A 16,143-nucleotide genomic window follows, 5' to 3' on the forward strand; every position below is an offset into this window, starting at 1 on the left:
TGCAACCTCCTTTCAGGTAGTTGTAGAGAACAATAAGGTCTCCCTTATGCCTCCTTTTGTCCAGGCTAAACAACCCCAGTTCCCTCAGCTGCTCCTCATCAGACTTGTGCTCCAGACCCTTCACCAGCTCCATTGCCCTTCCCTGGACACGTTCCAGCACCTCCACGTCCCCCTTGCAGTGAGGGGCCCAAACCTGAACACAGGATTTGAGGTGCAGCCTCACCAGTGCTGAGTGCAGGAGGACGATCACTTCCCTAGTCCTGCTGGCCACACTGTTTGGGATACAAGCCAGGACGCTGTTGGCCTTCTTGGCCACCTGGACACACTGCTGGCTCATGTTCAGATGACTGCCGACCAGCACCCCCAAGTCCTTTCCCACCAGGCACTTTCCAGCCCCCCTTCCCCAAGCCTGTAGTGTTGTGTGGGGTTGTTGTGACCCAAGGGCAGGACCTGACACTTCTGCTTGTTGAACCTCATACAATTGGCCTTGGCCCGTTGATCCAGCCTGTCCAGATCCTTTGCAGAGTCTTCCTGCCCTCAAGCAGAAAAACTCTCCCACCCAGCTTGGTGTCATCTGCCAGCTTACTGAGGATGCACTCGATACCCTTGTCCAGATCATTGATGAAGATATTAAACAGGACTGGCCCCAATACTGAGCCCTGGGGAACACCACTGGTGACTGGCCACCAGCTGGATGTCACTCCATTCACCATCACTCTTTGGGCCTGGCCACCCAGCTAGCTTGTTACTCAGCACAGAGTACACCCGTCCTTCCAGTTTCTCCAGGAGAATGCTGGGGGAGACAGTGTCAGAGGCTTTACTAAGATCCAAATAAACAACATCCGCAGCCTTTCCCTCATCCACTAAGGGGGTCGCCTTGTCATAGTAGGAGATCAGGTTAGTCAAGCAGGACCTGTGTTTCATAAACCCAGGCTGGCTGGGCCTGATCACCTGGTTCTTCTGTACATGCCATGTGATGGCACTCAGGATGATCTGCTCCATAACCTTCCCTGGCACTGAGGTCAGGCTGATGGGTCTGTAGTTCCCTGGATCCTCCTTCTGGACCTTCTTGTAGATCAGAGTCTCACTTGCTAACTAGGACCTCCTTGGTTAGCCAGGACAGCTGATAAATGATTGAAAGTGGCTTGGTGAGCACTCCCACCAGCTCCCTCAGTGCCCTTGGGAGGATCCCATAATTGGATTCACCATTTCCCCTTGGGTGATGATTGCTTCATTCTGCTCTCCATCCCTCTCTTCCAGCTCAGAGGGCTGTGTACCTGGAGAACAACTGGTCTTACTATTAAAGACTGAGGCAAAGAATGCATTAAGTACCTCATCTTTTTTCTCAGCCTTTGTCACTATACTTCCCCCCGCATCCAATAAAGGATGGAGATTCTCCTTCACACTCCTTTTGCTGCTAATGTATTTATAGAAACATTTTTTATTTTCTTTTATGGCAGTAACCAGATTAAGTTCTAGGTGGCCTTTGGCCCTTCTAATTTTCTCCCTGCATAACTTCATGACATCCTTGTAGTCCTGAGTGGCCTGCCCCTTCTTCCAAAGGTCATAAACTCTCCATTTTTTCCTGAGTTCCAAGCAAATCTCTGTTCAGCCAGGCCAGTTGTCTTCCCTGCCAACTCATCTTTCTGCACATACCTCCATGTGATGGCCATGTCCCCATGCCTGCTCCTGTGCTTTTAAGATTTCCTTCTTGAAAAATGTCCAGCCTTCCTGGACCCCTTGGCCCTTCAGGACTGCCTCCCAAGGGACTCTGTCAACCAGTCTCCTAAACAGTTGACCCTCTGGAAGGCCAAGGCAGCATTTCTGCTGACCCTGCTCCTTCTCTGAGAAATGAAAACTGTCTTTTTGTGATCACAATGCCCAAGACAGCCTCCAACCATCACATCACCTGCAAGTCCTTCTGTGTTCATAAACAACAGATCCAGTGAGGCGCCTCCCCTAGCTGGCTCCCTCACCGGCTGGCTCAGGAGGTTATCTTCCACACACTCCAGGAACCTCCTTGACTGTTCACTCTCTGCTGTTTTGTGTTTCCAGAAGACATCTGGTAAGTTCAAGTCCCCCATGAGAAAAAGGGCTAGCAATTGTGAGACTTCTCCCAGCTGCTTATAGAATATTTTGTCTGTCTCTTCATCCTGGTTAGGTGGTCTATAACAGACTCCCGTATCTGTGGGATATCTGCCTTGTTGGCCGTCCCCCTGATTATTACCCATAAACAATCCACCCTGTTGTCACCCTCATTAAGCTCTAGGCAATCAAAACACACCCTTACATACAAGGCTACCCCATCACCTCTCCTTCTTTGCCTATCCCTTCTGAAGAATTTATATCCATCCATTGCAGCACTCCAGTCATCCCACCGTGTTCCTATGATGGCAACTGTGTCATAGTTTTCCTGCTGCACAGTGGCTTCCAGCTCCTCCTGTTTGCTGACTGTGCTGCGTGCATTTGAGTAGATACACTTCAGTTGGGCTAATGATTACCACCACCTTTTTGGAGGGCAAGCCCTAATTCTTATGTGACCGTTTTCAGGTGCTTCTGTGGTTTCTAACACATCCATAACCCTTGCGTCTTTGGTGCTGCATGGATCTCCATCTGCTACCTCCACTAAGACAGCAGACCAAAGGACCTTGCTAGCACACTGTCCCTCAAACATTGGCGTGCTACCCCCAGGTTTATCTCTAGCAAGCCTGGTTTTATCCCTTCCCACCTTCAAATCTAGTTCAAAGCCCTTCTAACTCCTGTGCAAAGATCCTTTTCACCCTTTGAGACAACTGTACCCCATGTGTTGCCAACAGGCCTTGTTTTGTGTAGACCAGCCCATGATCAAAAAAACTAAAATTCTGCTGTTGACTCCAGTCTCGGAGCCAGGTGTTGATCAGCTGGCTCCTCCTGTTTCTTCCCTTACCATTCCCCACAACTGGAAGGGTAGAGGGGAATACTGCTTGTGCTCCTGATCCCTTAATCAGTTGTCCCAAGACCCTGAAGTGTCTCTTGATGGTCCTCAGACTTCTTGTTGCAATGTCATTTCTGCCTACCTGAAAAATCAATAATGTATATAAATCAGAGGGCCGTACCAGGGTACAAAGCTTTCTCTTCACATCTTTAACCCGGTCCTCAGGGAGACAGCAGATTCCTCTAAGAAGTGGGTCTGGTCTGCATATTGGGCCTTCTATTCAGAAGGGAGTCTCCTATGACAATGACCTGTCTTTTTCTTTATGGAAGCAGTTTTGGTGCAGGGCATAGTATGACATCCTCGGTGGCACCTCCACTCTAGAGGAACCATAGCCCTTGTTATTGTTTGGTTCCATTTGCAGAGCCTCACAGCTGTTACATGAGAGCACTTGGAAGGTGGGTTAGTCACAGAGAAAGATGTGACTGTTGTGCTAAGCAGGAACTTCCTGCCATTGCCCCCTATCCTTTAAGTCACTGCGTTTGGCCAGGCAGGGAGAGGTCTGCTGTTAGGTCTGTCTGAGGGAAGGTAGGGTGCGAATCCAGTAGTCTCTCTCTTCCTCTCTCTCCTTCAAATATTCCTCAACCTACTCACCTCCTCCCGGAGCTCTGTCATCAAGCAGAGGATTTTCTCTACCTGGGTGCCCATCCCACAGGTGTGCTCACTACTGCCATCCTGTACTGGCAGAAGCACAGGGCACAGCCTGCAGCCAGGCACCTGGGCAGCTGCATGTTCCCACCGGAGCTCTGTCTGGGCAGCTGTGTCCATCGTGGTGGATGCAGAGCTTAGAGAGGCTGTGGCCTGCTGTTTGGGAACCATTCCTCCCTTGGTTGAGCTGGCAGGGCTTCAGCACCCATCCATCCTGCACGCCCTTCTGCACAAAAGCTGCCCAAGTTGCCATGCCATGCCCTGTTTGCCTGCCCTGTTGGCAGCGCTCCTGGTCTCTGGCACTCCCTAAGGGCTTCTTTTATATGCGTGGAGGCTCCATGGACTACCATTGTTTCTGTCCCCACCCAGGTCCTTTCAGCTGCTGTGGCATGAGGTTTGGACTCCTGGAAGCGGCCTCAGCTCCCCTGAGGTTCCCTTGGTTCCAGAAATCCCCCTGTGCACCATGCTGAAGTGCTCCACTGCAGATTTTGCTAGCACCAGAGCCGCACACCACAGAAATTCCTGAGATCCAGATATACAATTCAAGACAAGTTTCTTACTTGCTGTCTCTATTTTTCAAATGGGCTACCTGCATGCTGGTCATAATGCATATGGTCTTCTGGGCATAATTTCTGATTGACAGTAGACCTACCATGTCTCAAGATTGTCCATATGTCTGTAGTGGGTGAAATATAAGATCAGAGAAAGCACATACTGAGTCTTCCCAAGAATGTTCTCCCAACCTTCAAAAATTTGCAGTCAAAGACTTCCAGAGTAACAAGTGGGTCTGTGCAATTACTAATAGTGTCTTACCTTTAAAATGTGTGTTGTCTTTCACCTGAAAGGATCCACTGTACCATTCTAAATTAAAAACCCAATTTAGATTCTCAACTCTGTGTTTAAGACAGTTTTTAGCTGGGATATGAATCCAAAAGCCAAAAAAGGGTTTAAAACCCCCTTATTTTCCAGGGTTGTGCAGTATTTCAAGCATTTATAAACAAGCTGCCCATTTTGGATTTCAGCATTCCCTGGATATTTAAACTTAAATGCCAGAATGTGTGCAGGAGTATCCCTGTTTGAAAGCAAGGTACATCTGATTATGTCTGCTCCACTGTGTTTCAAATCTGAGCAGAAACATTTCCTACATTCCATTCTGAAAATACTGAGAACAGAGAACCCCCACAAAGGGACATCAGTGTCATTCAGAAGCTCCGTTGCTCACATTTGGACATTTGCTAGTGAAACAGAAGACCTCAGCTGAAAGGGTTTTGAGCTTTCAGGTGTGCATACATGCTTATTGCTTTTGAGCTCAAGATACAGGATCAAAGCTGTGCCCAAATCTCATTTCCTTTATAGATGTTGTGAAAATCTGTCTAGACATCCTGTGATCTCTAATGGTAGTACTGGGTTTCAGTAGTGAGGGAGCTGCAGGAGTGGCTCTGTGAGAAGACACTAGGAGATGCCCCATGTCAGACAAAGCCACTTCCAGTCACCTCCAAGCTGGACCTGCTGCTGGCACCTCTGTGATAATATGTTTAAGTAACAGTAAAAAATGCTGTGCAACTGTAGCCTGAAGAGAGGAGTGTGGATATGTGAGAGAAACAACTGTGCAGACGCCGAGGACTCCTCCCCCATTGCACTGGAGCAGAGATCCCCCTTGCAGCCCATGGAGAATATATGCCACAGCCTGTGGAGCACCCCATACCAGAGCACATAAATGTCCCCTGAAGGAAGCTATATCTTGTCGAGAGGAGCCCACGCAGGAGTAGTTTTTCTGTGACCTCATGAGTAACCCACTCTGGAGCAGTCTGTTTCTGAAGGACTGCACCACGTGGGCAGGACCCCTGCTGTAGCAGTTCTTCAAGACCTGCAGCCCATGGGAAGGACCCATGTTTTATTTGTGAAGGACTGTCTCCCATAGGAGGCACACATGCTGGAGCAAGGAAAGAGCATGAGGAGGAAGGAGCAATAGACATGAAGCATTACAAATTGATCGCAACCCCCCTTCCCGATCCCTCTGTACCACTCAGGAGGAGGAGGTAGAAGAGCTGGGAGTGAAGTTGAGCCTGGGAAGAAGGGAAGGGTGGGGGAAGGTGATTTTTTTAAAAAAAATGTTGTTATTTCACATTATCCTACTCTGTTTAATTGGCCATAAATTAAATTAATTTCTGTAAGTCAAGTCTGTTTTGCCCATGACACTAATTGGCAAGTGATGTCCCTCTCCTTATCTCAACCAATGTGCTTTTCATAGTATTTTCTCCCCTTGTCCTATTGAGGAGGGGGAGTGATAAAGCAACTTGGTGGGCACCTGGTGGCTAGCCAAGGTCAACCCACCACAAGTCTTCCCCTGCTTCATTGTCTCCATGTTAAATTGCAAACATTTTCTAGATGATGCTATAAACAGGGGTCCTCAAACTTTTTAAACAGGGGGCCGGCGCGCGGGTGAAGTGGCAGGCAGCCATCTGCGGCTGCTTGGTTCCCCCCCCAACCCCCAGTGGGGTGGTGGGGGGTGGTGGGGGTGGTTTCTGTGTCTGTGTCTATGTCTGTGTCTCTGTGTGTGTGTGTGTGTGTCTAAATACCAGGGGTCAGATTGAGGACCCTGGGGGGCCGTATCCGGCCGGTGGGCTGTAGTTTGAGGACCCCTGCTATAGAAGAAGGACGGGGTGTGTGTGGGGGGCAAGGAAGAATATCAGAATGAATTAAATGTTTCTAAAAACTGCTGGATACAATTTCCAAGTGGCATATGTGAGTCTCAGAATTTATGAGGTTGGACAGAAACAGGAACGTAGTGGGATGGGGAAAGAATGTTGCCTGCAAAGTCTTTGAGCTTGAAGATACTTGACCCTGGAGCAAGATGACAGAAACTACTATTTACAGTTCAATTTCTCATAGATGAGAAACAAAATACAAGTGGACATTGTCTCCTTGATACTCACTTGAAAAAAAGAATGGTGGAATGGAGTTTCTGCTTGGATCTTGACTCCTGACTGCTTATATCTGTCTGGAGTGATGTGTAGTGCAAGAACTCTTATGTGACCATTGGCTTCCTTCATCTAGACAACCATAAATCAAACTTAGAATTCATGTTTTAAAGGTGTTAGAGATGAAAAGCACTACATGATACTTATGGTGGGATCCTGGAGAAGACTAAACTGTCTTGCAGACCAAGCTCTGGCTCCCTGGGAGAAAGCCCAACTAACCAAGACACAGAAGAGTTGTAATCAATGTGCCTCTGCATTACCATAAATGTAAAATATCATAGGGCCAGAGAATGAGCAAATAAGGCAAAACTTGCTTTTCTAGCCTAATAGGTTCTGTTCTTTGTCTTAAAAGTGTTAATATATTCCACAGACTGATATAGACAGTCATCAGATGAAAGCAGAAGCAATCCAGTGACCAGAATCATCTCCTGTTTTGAGCTGAAGGACAACCAAGAGAGGTTTCTTTCTACTTGTGCTCCAGCTGAGGCTAGCAGCCTGTGCTTCAGGGTTTGCAACATTTGCCCTGAGTACCCCAATATGTTTCCTGTACCCAGCTCTGGTTTGCAGACTGTCATAAATTGGAGCTCATTAATAGAATGAACCCAGCTAAGTCCTGTAAGTATCCATAACATCACTGCATGCTCTATGAAAGAGCTGCAGGTAGAGGATCAGATAAACCCTACGCAAAGTATTTAAAGATGCTGTAGGGAACATGATCATACTGCAGAAGCGATCCAGCACTGCCACTAGAAATTATTATATGCTCTAATTGCTCTACTCCTTTCTTGCCAATTCTTTTGAGGACATACTAGGAAGATGTTCTCACCTAGAATAGGTACAGCCTGAAATCTTCTTGCAACCATAAATTAATTTCCTACATGGCTGCAATCTTTACTGAGGAAAGTAACTTAAATAGTATTTTTTCTTGTAAGTCATGATCAAGCCATACCCTTACTCTGTGAAGAGGCAATGTGTCAGAAAAAAATATGTGAATAATATATATGAACTTTATTTTCCCAACTTTCCTCATATTCTTTAAATGCTCATACCTAAAATAAACACTGTGGCACCACTTTTTAGTTTGCTACTTCAAGGAACAGCCCTAATTGCAATGACAAAACACAAGATCAGAAAGCATAAGATTTGTTAAGGAAAAAACATAAATTCCCATTTTATTGCCTCTTCTGATAGCAAATCTAACAGAAGTCCCGGAGAAAATCTTAAAGCACCTAAATTTTATGTGTGCTCCAATAGCTTTTCTCTTCCCCCAGGGAGAAAAAAATACCTCAGTAAGAGATAGTTGTGGGTCTTGAGACTTATTTTTTCCTCAAATATAAATCACCTTTTTTTATATGAGACCAGAAATCAAGTTCTAGTCATTTTTATATGTGAAGTTTTGAATTCAATACATGCACAAAAGAGTCCCAGAGTATTTTATAAACTCTTTAATAAGTTGGATAAATTGCTTTATACTTTTAAACCAGTATGGAATGGCTATGTATCAAAGGGTGTGCTCTGTCCTTCTTTTTCACCTCATCATTGCTTTCTCTCCTGAGTAATATGATTGTGGTTGTCTTCAGAATCACAAATGTTATTCACTAGTGTACTCAGAATTAATAGTGTATTTATAAGTGTATATTTATCAATAAGCAAGCTTAATCACTTCACATGTTTATTTTTATCTGCAGCTCAGAAAATGTCTGTGGCAGGTTTATCTGTACCAATAGTTTTGCTGTGAACTTACACTCAGTTAAAGGTTAGGGGACATGCCATCACTTTAGTAATACTGATTATGCTAAACCAAAGTGGAATCCACATCTTCTGTTTTTTATATTTCTACCCCATTTCAGGAACAGAATGTTCTGGACTTTCCCTTTTCTGGATCCTGTATATGGTTATATTTCATTTCAGTCATGATCATGGCTGACTCAAGGTATTGGATATTATTATGGTGATGGTCCCAGGTGCCATGGCCATTGTCACATAGTAGGAGATTCGAGCTGCTGTTGCTATGGAGTGAAATCAGGGTCTGACCAAAGGCAGTAGAAGTGGTAGACCCAAGTTTCCAGGACTCACCAGTCCTTCCCTTCCTCTTTCTCTGTACCTTACTCTTTTTCCTCTTCCTTGCTCCTTCTCATGGCAAAGGCAATTTCACTCTGGCCCCAGACCACCTCCTTATCCATGGTTTATCACCATTTACCAACACTACCAAGAGGCTCAGAAGCAACTCTGGCAAACACAGCAATAAGTACTATTTATCCTGAAATGGACAAGGAGTGAAGCTCAAGAGGGTACCTTTTCAGTGCTGTAGAAACAGCGTTGTACCCCCAATGTAATGCACCCTTACAGCACGGCTCTGTGCTCAATTTGAGTACAGTCCTACAAGGTCTGACTGCAGTAGGGCTGCACTTGCATCTCCCAAGGTAATTAACCTCTCCTGTCAGACAGTACTATTTTGACAGCTCTAAGTATGAAACATTTGTGGCTGACAACTCTCGCCTTCCTGCCATTACATGGTGCAGATGTGGCTTGTCAGAGTATTTGTAGGTGGCCCAGGATAGGACAGGGATTAGAGACTGAGGCCTTCAGGCTCCCGTAGGGTTACCTGGCCCACAATCATCATTCTGTCTCTCCACTATGCACATCGCTTTTCGCTGATGCTTCCTGGCACATGGCTCATGTGCGTCCCAGAAGGAGTCAGCAGACATCAGGGTGGCCAAAGAGAAAAAGCTCTGAGAAGTTCTCCTTCTCAGCGTATTGTGCTTTTTATTTTTGGAAGAGGTTTGGTTACCTTGACAGTCAGCCACAGCTACGGTCAATGCTCAGATACAACCCTCTGTATCTGGGTGCGTTTCCAAGGTGTAATTTGACATTTCTGTATGGTGATGTACAGGTGTGCATTGGACAAAGACATCCAGAGATGTGCAACTGTAGATCTCTCTTCTAAGCATCTTCCTCTATTTCTCTTGAAGGATGAAAACCAAGTAAAAATAAAGTAAAATAAATTATCTTTGTCCCAGATGCTTAAACTTTCTGACATTCTTAAGTCAAGATAAGCTGACTAGCTAAGTGTGAATAACTTCCCACACACAGCCAAGGACCACAGCCCTGACCTGTAAAGACCACCCTCCACAACAGCAAAGGTATAATTATACTTTCATGCTATTTCAGTCACAGACTCTTCCTGAGGCTGTCACCTATGTAGACAAGTGTTTATTTTGACATGGTATTTTTTGTGATCTTGGCTGTTGTGTAGTTGGAAAGAATAAATAAAATTTTGATAATAAAAATAAAAAGTTTCAGTTTAGGTTACTCAACTGCCACAACAAAGTGGCTTGAAAAGCATATCATATCATGGCTCTAAGGTTCCTTATTAATCCTGTGTTGTAAGTAAACTTGCTTCTACACTTTGAGATACTCAATAATATACATAAATTTTATCAACTTAAAATTTTGTAAGCAAGTGATAAACATTTTAAATGAAGGGTGTAAAGAAGGTACACAGATTCAGCTCTTTTCAGGCGTGGAAAATATTGCTGCCCAAGCTAGACCTGTCAGACAGTGGCTCTAAGTCACTTGGTAAATCTGCAGCCTAAACATGCCTGCAGCTGGGCCAACTTTGCTTTGACCCTGTCAATTCTTATTATTTATTAATTTGAATGTCTAAAATGTAGCTACAGGTGCGCATCTTGGGCTTTGGATCTCTCTTCTGTAATTAAAGGCAAAAATAAGAAGGACTTACAAATGTTCTTTATAGATTAATAAATTAAGCTACTACAATTCTATGTATTTTTTCATTTTCAAATCATTGCAAGATGTAATGAACACCAACTAACTTTAGTAATTCTGGAGCAGAGGAGGGAGGGCAGTCTGAAAGTAATATATGATTGGAGATAGATGATAACAATCTCTCTCCAAATAATAAACCCAACTAATAAGGCAAATTTTAGATTTTACGGAATTAATTTTCTTCAGAAAGAGGCCTGTTACAGGAAAGCTTTTTGCAAACTTTTTTTCAACCCCTGCTACAAAAGATTCCATACAGTCAGATGCTCATCTAATCACAAAGTAAATTATACTAAATAGATTCACTGGTAGGATGAGCTTGCTTTTTGCTGCTTTGATAGAAAATGTCTTTGGTGCAAGAAAATCTCTTCCAATAATATTTTTATTAAGGTCTTCTAGAACTGGAGAGCACAGCCTACCGTAAAAACTGAGGTATGATCTGTAAACCTTATCTAGTCCAAACTAACCAGGAGATGTGTGCATGGTAGGAGCCTGTGGTGGGTGGGAATTTTTTCCTAGGTGAAGAAACAGCTGCTGAGCAGATGAGGACAACCTAACTGACAGAACATTTTAGAAGGTGACTGGATTTAAAAACTTTAATCTGCACACAGACAGCTCATATCCAACAAGGTGAGTCGACTGGCTAAAAGCCATTATAATTTCTTGCCCATACTACAGCTGTTATGGTATGTAAAACAATTTTGGCAGCTTCAAGTTAGTTCCTAATGGAAAATGTTACATTACAGGAACTATTAGTAATGTTGCTCTGTTGACACCATGCTACTTGTTGGCAGTCACTTCAGAGAGGTGAAAGATGGAACAGTGAAGGCAAATTCAATATGTTTGGTGTATTTTTATATATATATATATATATATATATTTAATCAAAAGGTGCTTTATTCTCCTGGTCAATGCTGAGGAAAGCTAAACCATGCATCTGGGAAATTCTAATGACCTTACATCATTCATGAGCTCACCTCTGATCTGACCATTGACTGCAGTTTTTACACTGTCCTCATAGCCATCCTTTGATGTATATTCCATACCTGCCAAATGAATGACTATACTTATTTTTATTCCCATCTAGTTGCTGCTGCAACCCTTTCTTGTTAACATGCAAAATGATTAGTTTTCAGTGATACCTCAGTATGCAAAGATGGTAATGACATATATTTTAACTCATAACTTTATGCTGTGATTTCAAAATCATTACTTTGCTTGCTACTCTTTCATAGCTCTTGTATTATTTGTCTTATTATTGTGAAAGACTGACAAGTTTCTGCTGAACATAATTATTAGTTAATGTTCATACACTATATAAGTGCAAACATTTAGTCCTGCAGCTTCTTATACAAATGTGTTTTCATTGCTGCAGTATGTACTGAATTTTTAAGCTTTAAAATGGGACTTTTAATATATATGCGGGATCCAATTAGAGTATCCTGATCAGAAAAAGGCTGATGATGGCAAAGCGTAAATAGATAAAGTAGTGCCAGAAAGTGAAGAAAGAAAACTCCAAACTTTTCCACTCTGAAGCATACTGGAAAACATAGCACACACTACCTCATGATGCTCAAGCAGATTGGATGCAGCTGGAAGGGATACTAAGAAAAATGTGTTTCCCTGCTGACTAATGTTCTGCACCATGCCTGTTCAGAGCTACACCTTGAAAACCACACTATTGCCCTTAATCCTGGGACATCAAATTCTTTGACAGAGAGTTTAATTCCATTTTTATATCAGCTACATGAGCTTTGAAACAAATGCAGAGTTACAAACATCTTGCTTCATGTGCTAGGAGGCCTGCTAATGTGAATGGGAGATTTGTATTGATGTTAAAGTTAGGGTAAAATATTTTACTCTTGGCTACCTTTAAGTAATTATCATTATGTATTTGCTTACACTGTTTTACTCTTAGTAAACAACAGTGGGGAAAAAAATGCTCCTCCTTAGGACAACCAAATGTCTGGCCTTTTTATTTTCTTCCCTCAATTTAAGTTTTTCCAGCTTTTCTGCTGCTTCTTCAGCCTTCTAAATCTCCCTTTGATTCCTTTGGCATGTTCCTGTATCCCAGAGAAGACACCTGTGCATGAGTTAGTTGTCTAAGATACTAAGACATAGTTCATTGAAATCATCGGTCAATCCATTTACAACAACATGGGGAGCTAGCCAGTTCACCTTGGAGGAGGCATGTATGCTTCGTCAGCCAAATCACTCCAGAAACTCTTCTAGATGAATTAACTAGACTGCAGCTAACTATAATAGGACCATAGACAGTTATATTTAGGCATTGAAATTGCTCATCTGCAATACAGAGGAGCTGGCCAGCATTATACTTAATTGAATCCCACCCTTGACTTTAGGTGGTTTCAGCAAGGTGAGATAAATCACAACCTACTCTGACGTCAACAGCAATGGAATTCAGAGAGATGCGCAAAGGGAGGGGAATTCACATCCTTCAAAACAATTGATTCAGTCTCGTCCAGACCAGGAAGACCACACCGTATCAATAACATCTGATTCAATAAAACAGCTTGCCTTTACAACCATCAGGTTTAGAAAAGTACTGCTTCTTTCAGAATGACAACTGATTTGACAGCATTGTAAACCAGCCTGTACGTTATAGACAAGTACCTTGGAGGTCTAGGTGTGACTAATAGGAGGGAGCCTCGTCTACAACTAGCACAATCCTCCCATTCTATGATTGTTCAGGTAAAACTGAAGAAGGCATTGAATCACTGAAATTTAGAGATGGATTAGAAGTCCATGTGGTTATCTGGTTCACCTTAAAGCAGAATCAAGTTTTCCTTGGATGTTCCTAATTTTTATTTGACTATTTTGTTCTAAAAACCTCTGAAGGGAGGGTTTACTGAAACTTTGTGGGCAGCCTTCTCTGGGATTTTGCCACAACAACAGGCTTTTCCCTAGTATCTAGACTGATTTTTTTTAAATATTAAGCCTTTTTTCCTCTATTCTTTCCACTTCTAGCAATGAGGAAGAAATGAGTACCATGTTTATAATCATTTTTTACATGGTAGAGGATGGCTGTCATGTTCTGCCTCAGTCTCCTTTTTTTCTTTTTTTTTTTTTTCTTTTTTTTTTTTTTCCCTAGACTAAATTAATTCTCTCAACCTTTACTCACAGGTCATGTCTTCTAAACCTTATTGCATTTTTCATGCTCTCCTCCTCTGGCTTTCTCTCATTTATCTTTCTTAAAGTGTGATGTTCAAAAGCAGACACAAAACTCCAGCCTTACCAGGGTAGGCCTGACAGAATTGTGTTCTGTATCTCATATATGGCAACCTTGCTAATCCCCCACAAAATGAGAATATTTTGGATAAGAAAATCATGCTATCAATTTACATTTAGTTTGTAACTCACTATGAGCCCCACATTTTTGTTCTACCTCTGCCTGAGTAGCCATTCCCCAATTTATAAGTGCACATAACATTTTGGATTAAAAAAAAAAAAAAAAGTGCTTCCAAATCTTAACACTTCAACTGATTTCAGAAATGAGTGGGCAGAAAATCCCAAGGGGTGCAAGATTTGCAAGTTTTCATTAGAAAAAATGCTTTTCCCTTTCCAGTAAGAAGAGGAAGGGACCAAAGATCAAAAGACAAATTCCACTCACTACAACTTATTTTTCATGATGTAAATTTTTCCAGCATGTTAAACTACTTTCAGACCTATAATTAGCTCTGAAAAGGAGGGATGGGACAGAATGAGATCATTTGACCACCTTAGGGACAACATGTTTGAATAATTACTGTAAAGCATCCGCTAAGAGACTAAAAATTGTGTCTTTCACTTAATATTCCTTCTCATCGTTTGGATGTGGATCAAAATAGCAGCATGCTATTCCAGAGCTTGTCTGGGCAGGCAACTGGAGGATAAGAGGACTGGATCATAACAGAGACAATAAGCATCACAACAAAAAGTAGGGAAAAATCACAATAGGAGGTAGCAATGGGTAAGACAATACTCTAGATCATCCAATTTCATTAAAAAAAAACAAACAGTGAGGTCTGAATATGGAGTGGAACTTCAGGACTTTCCCTTATTTTTTAGATTTCTGCATCTCTAACTTTTGAAGAAACCTCTTAAGGTTCAGTGGATACCCTGTCTTCACCAAAGTCAATGTCTTTTTTTTCAATTGACTAGAGTAGAGGTAAGCTTTTACTTTCTGATCCACAGCTCTGACCTGGTACAATTTTTTTTTCCCATTTTAGGATACACAGACCTTATTACAATTATAATGGTCAGTGCCTTTCAGTCATGCTGACAGTCTCCTAAACCCTGTGATACCCTCTCCCTTCCTGCTCTTTCTCAGCATCCTTCGTTCTTACAACAGTGTGTTTCTCAGAATGAAAGGACAAAGTCAGATAGCTTTTGAAAACAATAGAAAAACTGGGGAAAAGAGGGTGGGGTATGAGGTAAACATTTTCCTGAATTAATACTACATCCTTAAAGTGCAGCATGTAGTCAGTAGGTAGTTGTTTGGGGTTTTGATTTTGAAGCCCTTGTCCTCTGAAATGTTTAAAACAACTTAAATCAATAAAAGATTGCTTTGAAACAAGCAGAATTCTCCTGTCCCAGGATGGAAGAAAGGAAACTCAGCCAGGCTTCTAAGAAGGAGTGATTTTGCACTAGCATTTTACAATCATGTTGTGGTGCATTTTTCCAATAAATGAACACTATGAACTTCTCTCAGCTTGTGGATTTAGCTGGTTTACATGACATGCAGAGGACATAGCTACATTGCAGGAGCAAGGACCTTTCCAGGCTTGGCTGGGGCAGAATTGGTATGGGAAGAGCAGTGGGAAGAGCAGCACAAATCTTTTGTCTCTCAGAATTACCCCTCTGTGTTTTTAACCAGAAAGACCATTCTCATGCCAGGTACTCCACAGCTACTGACACTGCCAAATTAGGAAGTAGGCTGCCTCTTCTCCTGAGTAGTTTGCAACACTAACATCTACTAAAAGAAATATGAATATCAGCAGTTAAAGTCAATGAAGTCGATAGCTACTACTTACCAAGCTGGTGCCTCAGTGATCAACTGCAACAAGGAAAAGCTGTACTCCCTATCAAAAAGCTCAGACTTAACAGAGTTGGATTTTTAAGTGAAACCCAAAATCATGAGAAAAGTGACGCACAGTTTGGTATGACTTGACTTGTAATTTGACCAGAATAGAGCCAAATAGAAGGTGATGATTCAGTCATATTGTGGTCCTCTTGCTTCTTTGCCAAAGTTGCTTTTTAGGTATAAAACACTTGCAGGCTAGAGCCTGATATCAGACTGCATTAAAATATTGTTTCTTTGTATGTGTGTTTGTGCACTGGAGTTCACATGAATTTATTGTCATTCCATCATTCACACTGACAGGCATTGTAGCTTGCTGTCATGCCATGGCACCTTACAATGATGTGAACTTTAATCTTTTATTAAGATAGTAAGTTACAATCAGTTAAAGAAAAATGCCTTAGCTTAGTATGAGATGGAATAATGGCTGGGATGCCTGCAATACTAACAGGTTTGCATGGTTGACAACAGCCTTTTGGGATAATTCTCCATTGTCACTGACTCACAGTTCCAGTGGTGGAAGTGCTCCTGTCTTGTCTCTCCTGTCACTTACTCGAAAGCTAAGTGATATTAAGGCAAGAATTAAGAAAAGAATGTTCCTCATAAGTAGGAATTCATACCAGATTAATACAGATGTTTCAAATTTAGATATTTGAATCTACTTAGTCATACTTTAC

This window comes from Falco peregrinus, chromosome 4 (genome assembly GCF_023634155.1).
Source record: "Falco peregrinus isolate bFalPer1 chromosome 4, bFalPer1.pri, whole genome shotgun sequence".
NCBI lineage: Eukaryota > Metazoa > Chordata > Aves > Falconiformes > Falconidae > Falco > Falco peregrinus.